Source organism: Orbicella faveolata, unplaced genomic scaffold (genome assembly GCF_042242905.1).
Source record: "Orbicella faveolata isolate gen_17 unplaced genomic scaffold, um_ofav_v1 contig_2, whole genome shotgun sequence".
NCBI lineage: Eukaryota > Metazoa > Cnidaria > Anthozoa > Scleractinia > Merulinidae > Orbicella > Orbicella faveolata.
Window position 1 is genome coordinate 8,347,501 of NW_028301547.1, and position 7,453 is coordinate 8,354,953.

Sequence of the window (7,453 nt, forward strand, 5' to 3'; positions counted from 1 at the left end):
TCGATTTTATTTATCTTGTTTCAAAGTTGTTAACCCCAAGCCAAGGGGGGCCTTAGTAAGGCGGCTGTTATTAATTCAGGTGACATGTATAGTTTCTAAAGTTCTTTTCTCCCGCCTAGTCTCAAGATATTCCCTACCCTTTAACCTGCAATAACGAATTCCTGTCATCTTTTGCAAGGTAGGACCAGGTGATGACAGACTACCCTCCCGTAGCCACCACTCACTTTTGGCTCTGGTTGGTTTATGTGATGATTGTAAAATAATCGCATGTCAGATAAACGATAAACAACTGCAGCAACTGAACGGTATTTTCAGAAATATTTCAAATAAATTGAACCCAAATAAGGTTATTTTGGATGGAATATGACGAAATTAGAATTTTCATGACTTAAGATTTTTTCTTTTTGCTATTTACAGAAATTGGGTCTTTAAATACATTTATTTCCGGAAAAAATCCTAAATGTAAGTATCTAGTTTTGTTAAAGCTTAACTATATGTGCAGTGAAGGTATAATCAAAGTGATATAATGGGTACACATGTACAATATTGCAATGCTAAATTAAAACAATTCAGGCAGACTATTTTGGGGCATGTCTTGGGAAAATCGCTAAACACGTAATACAATTTCCTGCCCCGTCAACACCTAACTCAACCTCATTCCCAAGGATTTTCCCAATCTCTAAGGGAAAAGCACTCGGAGTGAGGTCGCATTAAACCATACGTACCCTACTCAGTGGCACGTCCGTCTATATGCCAAATATCAGAAATACTTCACGGCAACAATTCAACTAAAAGAACCTGCTGCGAAATAAGCTACGGCCCGTGTTGATCGAAATATGTTTTCCATGTACAGGCTTTTAACGAAGCTTAAAAATAAAACACCATAACAAATGGAATTCCTTACATTTTAAACTGGATGGGAGTCTTGTAATCATATTTTTGATCACGGGGGTAGATCGGGAGTGGGGGGCAGGGGGGGTTTATAAGCTGGAGGGCTTATAAGCGGCAGTTTATCATAGGCACGGGTTACTGCTAGCGAATATCAAGGCTATCAAGCATTCGGCCTGTTTAATTTCAATTTCGGCATGTGCTGATAACGTTCCCTTTTTGAAGGTTTTTTTTTTTCTTTTTTTTTTTTGAAGGTTAACTGAGTTATAAATCTGCGTATCATTGAAAACCAAAAAGAAAAGTGAGAAATTAACTACTGGCGCCATGCAGCTTGACAGTGTCTTAAAATAAAATTGGACGAAGAGATCTTAAATTGACGTTTTTGGTATCTCCTAAATTAAGTTCGAGTCACCGCTGTAGATTAAAAGCGAAAATAAGGAGAAGAAATAGAAATAAAAAAACTGTTAAAAATCTGATGGTGATTACATCTTTGGAACAATTTCTAACCCGTATTCAAACCGTTTATTTTTCTTTTCTTTTCTTTTCTTTTTTCTTTTTCTTTTTCTTTTTTTTTTTTTATTCTTCAGACGGGGGTGGAGAGATTCTAATTGTGACATTTCAGAAATGCATTTGCCGTAGCAGATCTGAATACGCTTTAGTCCTACTGGGAAAATTGTCCATTGCAGGTGTTTCATAATCAAAAACTGCACATCGCACACAGTGTTTTGCTGCCCGGGAATATTTGCCGAGTAATACTGGTTTCCGCTTCTCGGACTGAAGAACATGTACCGAATAGCTTTCAACCAGATTGTACTGCTCTTTGGATTTTTCATTTCCCATTTATGGCTCGAATTTTCCAACGCAGGGGATTGCGTTAAGAGAGAACATGTATATGCCAGTGAGTAATACAAAGTAAAATTTCTCCTATATAATATAAAGACAAATTCCGGCTCTCGTCTTTTTCAGATTCAAACCAAGGATGTATACAAACCCTTCAGTTTCATGTTCTATTTTCATGTTTTGAATCTTATATTTTGAATATAACATTGAGTCTTAGCACTCTGTGTAAAAACAAAAGGCGCAGAATGAAGTTTTAATTGAGAAAAAAGAAGCTTTCATCTAGAACTAAACATTTTATGTTTTAAAAATTGCTCTTATGTCTCCTTAAGTAAAGGTTATTCGTAATATTCTATTCATTTTTCTACTATTTCCCTGTATAACTTCCGACATCATTATGCCAATGGAACTACATTTGTAGATCTTGCTCGTTCTTGCTAATACATGAAATAGAAAGATTGTAACCAGCATATATCTTATTGCTGTAGATAATATATGTTACATTTTTAGTCCCGTTTTATTTTTCACTTTTAAGTCCGTTTGTTTAGCAAGGGAGCTCGAGCAGGTGGGGAAAATTCAAAAATTACTACCCTCCTAGTTATCAATGTTCTCGTATGCAAATACCAATATTGGAAAGTTTGTTTATGCTAAGGTTTTTACCAATCAGCAACAACGTTAACTGTCCCAAAATTTTGCTGACATTGACCGTCAAAAAAAAAAAAAAAGGTTAATCAATTTTGGCATCAAAGCAGGAAAATTAACACCATTAGTCGTTGGCTCCTATTTCAAATCCTAAGTAAAGATGCAAAATTACCATTAGCACGCAATGCAGCCTCCGTTATGACCTTTTGTATTGGCATTATCGGACAATCTAGTCCATAATTTTAGCATGTGTTAGAGAGTAAAAATTAATGAGTAAAGATTAATGAGTAAAAATTAATGAGGTAAAAAGCCCACTAGCTAGTCAGCTTGCGGTACATGTATGACGTTTTGATATAAATAACATTTTAAGAATTTAAAGGTGTTCGATCATGGCCGCTCTTTGATTAATCGAGCGATCGTTGACAACAAATTCTCAGGAATACAAAAACTTAAGTCATCTGGTCAAACTAAATTTCATCTTTTGAGACAGCATATTTCGTTCATTGAATTTTCTTTAGCATTTTTTATCCCTTTTTTTGTTGTTGGTTTTTTAGTTTTAATTTTCTCAGAAAAAAATGGAATCCAAGAAAACGGTTTGAAGATGACGGAGCTAATGATATGACCAACAAATATTCGATCATTTTGTAGAGCTAGCTGAGGGCTATCTATACAGTTTAAAAGAACACCGAAAGCGTTCTATTAAAGGGATAAAAAAGAAAGGAAAAAAAGCTGGATATCTAGAACTCAGGCGCAACAAGTTTTTCGGCCTGAAAGATTTAATCGCGAAGTTAGTGTGAAATCCCTAAATCCGCCTGCCCAGACTGCATCCAATGTTCATACAACAGAACTAAATGGCGTAGGCTTTTCTAATTTCGTATATACAGGTACAATCAGTGATCGTGGTGTTTCGAGTAATCCGATTGGTTCCTTATCTCTGACTAATGAGAATTATTCACTACCTATCGAGTGAATAATGCTTCACCCAAACAAAAAGGCCGGCATAAACTCGCGTTTCGCTAATGTTTCTGAACCTCAAATCCTGATAATACAAGAAGATGCCTTAGCAGAAAGTACAAAGAAGACTATTAATTTAACTGCCTTTCATTCAGTTTGGTCGTTTCGAGAGGGGAGAGGGGGGAGAGGGATTGGGGCGTCCGTTCATTGTTGTGCGGGCCTCTCTCTGTGCTTTCGGCCATCTGTTTGTTTGATTGGGTTGTGTTCGGGCGCTCGTTCACTTGACGCTCGTTTGACTGCTCATTTCTTGGCCTTTCATTCAGATCTTATTGTTTTGCCCGAGTCAATTTAAAACTTAGCGAGTGCCATAGCTCGTATGTGCTAACATCGAAACAGGCAACCCCACAGCGATGGAGGTTTTCCTTCTCTTTTTTAATAGAATATAAACAAAAATGCAATTGGCAGACCTCTTTATATTTAAACGTGAACAATACTTCCCGCCTTCAGAAAAAGCAGTTCAAGTCTTCTGGAACAATATAATAGGTTTATTTCCATTGAGTTTAGACAAGTTTACCACAGAAAACGTCTTTACGTAATATTAATTGCAGCCGCCGACATCTAAGATATGAAAAGGGGGTGAGTTAACGTTGAATAAGGAATGACTCATAGTGTGGATCTCTCTCGCCAGTCGATCATGTCCTTATGTCCGGTCTTTTTAGTGCTTACCCTGGGAGAGTACCTTGTAAAAAATGTATAAAACTTCTAACTTGCCACATACACAATGACGCGTCCCGGCCGAGTTTTAGCTTTACTCCCGCGCGCTGAAGGCGCGCTATTTAAGACCCATTTCTAGGAAATTTGGTAAACTATCGAGCCAAAAAAAAAATGGCTGTGAGGTGATTCAGTCCGTACGACATACGTGCGCCAGTCCGTACTTACGCATGCCCGCCAGATGCGCAGATCTACAAGCTTTCAAGGTCTTGTTTTCCGTTTGTTACGAGGAAACTACCTCTTTTGGTCTTAAATAGAAAGGAAAACAGTAAGCAATATTTAAGAGTCACCGAAGAAGAAAGGCAATGGGTAGACAGTCATTAAAACATTGCCACTGAAGAATGCCGGGCAATTTTTTTTTATTTTCTTTCCTTCAATGGCAGCAATTTAGACATAGTGATCAATACACTTTTAACTGTGGTTTGAACACAGATTTCGATTTAATGCAGCTTTAAATGCTTCGGTTTTTGGATTCGATTTTTTTTTAAGGCGAACTCGCAAAAAAAACCAATCAAATTCATCTCATTCTCAAATCTGCCAGTATTTAAAATTTAATGGAATAAAATAATTTCTCTTCTTCATCAGAACAGGATTCAAAATCCCTCCAATGAGCGTTGATATGACCAATAACATCTTGCCTCTCTGTCTATATAATATCAGTTTCTGGTTATTGTAATAAGACTCGTTATCAATGTATGTACTTTAAGGCAATGCTGACACCAAATCGTTATTTCAGCTCCCAAAGCTCCATCAGTTGCAATTTACATTTTGGAATTTCCGGATGCTGACGTCATACCTATTGGTTACAACCTCACAATTGTTTGTACTGGAACAAAATCAGAGGAGGGTGACGCAAACCCGTTCTCGGAGCAACCCTTTCGAGTGCAGTTGTTTTTTGGAAGCGCAAAGGTTAAAGAATGCGGGGGTAGCTATTCCGACAGAGAAGATACAAAATCCTGCAAGCTTGGTATTGAGAAGGCCTCGAGCAAGAATTCTGGCCAGTATGGTTGCATTGTGACCAATTTTATGAAGTGTAGCGCAGCGGAACTTACTTTTAATTTAGGAGGTGAGATCTCTCTATACATGCAATTAGAATAACCGTTATTTGAGCTAAGCGCGTGTGACATTTTATGGCTGCACGGCTGGAAATTGTAGGGACCGAATGTCCCAGACTTTGTGTTGCCGGCATTAGAAAGAAAGCAAAATATCTTGGCCACATATTTGGCTCGCCTATTCAGTCCAATACGCACCTCGCCGGAGTTACGTTCAATAACATATATTTATTACCTCGGTTATGAAGGTTCTTTAACTGTAGACGCAAGTGAACATTACGGAATATTATATGTTTGAACTTTTTAAAAAAGATATACTAACATGGAATAGAGAAGAGACACTATCTTCGTATAACCAGTACAGCGCTTTGCCTTAACTAGCTATCAAGTCAACCTGAAAGCGTAGTCTATTTGCGATTTTGTATAGTAATTGATGCAGACAAAAAATGTATGAATAAAACGTTTGAACTGAGTAAAAAATATACTTTTGAGGTTTTCTTTGCATTCAGTTAACTTTTGGTACGTTCTCCTGTAGAATCTTCGAGACCGAGATTTCTGATCCATCCAATCTCCCGAGAAAATATTGCAACAGGACAAAACACAAATTTCAGTTGCGAGGCATTTGGGATTCCAAGGCCAGTGATAACTTGGTTTAAAGATAATCGTACGATGTCTAAAGACAACCGAATACAAGAGACCAAGGCATTGTCTGTGTTAACGGTTGACTCTGTCGAACCGCAGGATCAAGGAAGCTATTGGTGCGAGGCAAATAGTAATGAAGGATGGAGTCGATCTTCTATCGCCAACTTAACAGGTGAATGAACAATAAGAAGTTTATCTACCTATTATTTGAATTGAGCAAATGTTTATTGAACTTGCAAGTTGTCAAGTAAATCAAATCATTAATATTTATTGCAGCATTGTGCTACTACATTGCACGTCGCCCAGAAAGAGTATCCAATTCAAATAGTCTCGCCTGCTTAGCATAAAAAATGCACGCGAAGGGAACGAACTGATAGGGAGTGCGAAAAATAAGGGGTAGGGTTAGGGGGTGAGGCGAGGGAAGCAAAAGCCTGCATTCATTCTAAGACATTTTACCGAACACCACCTTGTCTCCAAAGCTCCTCATTGCGTATTCTTCTAGGACGCCAAATCCGTAGTATGCTCCTCAGGCTCTTATTAATGAACACTTGCAGCTTTTGCTTCAATCGATATCCCTTGGTAAGCCGCCAAGTTTCAGAACCATGCAGGAGCTCAGCCTTCACATTTGATCCAGAGACCCTCAATTTGGTCTTAGTTGTCAGTACCGTTAAGAACGTTCTCCACAGACGCTCTTACCACAGCGCGGACTGCGATACAGACCACTCCTTGGTGTGCTACAAGAACGCTTGCTCCAGCCCAAGAGGTACCATCGTGGCAAGAAGCAAGGGAATCCTCGCATTGATGTCAGCAAGTTGAGCCAGCCAGACCTTGTGGAGCAGTTTGCTGGGAGGCTTGAGAGCGAACTGAAAACCTCACAGACCGGAGACTCTGCCACGGAGAAGTGGGCTACCCTGCAGGATACCATGCACCGCACTGCGTTGGCCACCTTTGGGAGAAAGACCCTGAAGTCACACGACTGGTTTGAAGCCAAGTCCGCCGAGATGACTCCCGTCATTGAAGCCAAGCGCACCGCTCTAGCGGAGTACAAGCGGTCCTCCAGCGAGAGAAACCTGCAGATTCTCCGGGCTCCCAGGAGCAAAGCTCAGCAAACTGCCACACACTGTGCCAACGAGTATTGGTCAGAGCTTAGCGAAACAATCCAGACAGCAGCAATTGCAGGGAACATCAGAGGGATGTATGATGGCATCAAGACAGCAATGGGACCAGTGCAGAATAAGACAGCTCCCCTGAAATCCACTACTGGGGAAGTCATCACAGACAAGGTACAACAGATGGAGAGATGGGTGGAACACTATTCTGATCTCTACTACAGACAGAATGTTGTGACGACTGCAGCTTTCGATGCCATCGAGTGCCTGCCTGTCATGGAAGAGCTCGACACTGAACCGACAACAGAGGAACTTAACAAGACCATCAACAGCTTGGCCTCAGGGAAAGCCCCAGGCAGCGACGGGATCCCCCCGACCTGATCAAGCACTGCGCGACTACCCTACTGCTTCCTTTGCATGAAGTCCTCTGCCAATGCTGGAAAGAAGGGGCTGTTCCACAAGACATGAGGGGTGCCAAGATCGTCACCCTCTACAAAAACAAAGGCGAGCGTAGCGACTGCAACAACTACAGAGGCATCTCGCTACTCAGCATCGTTA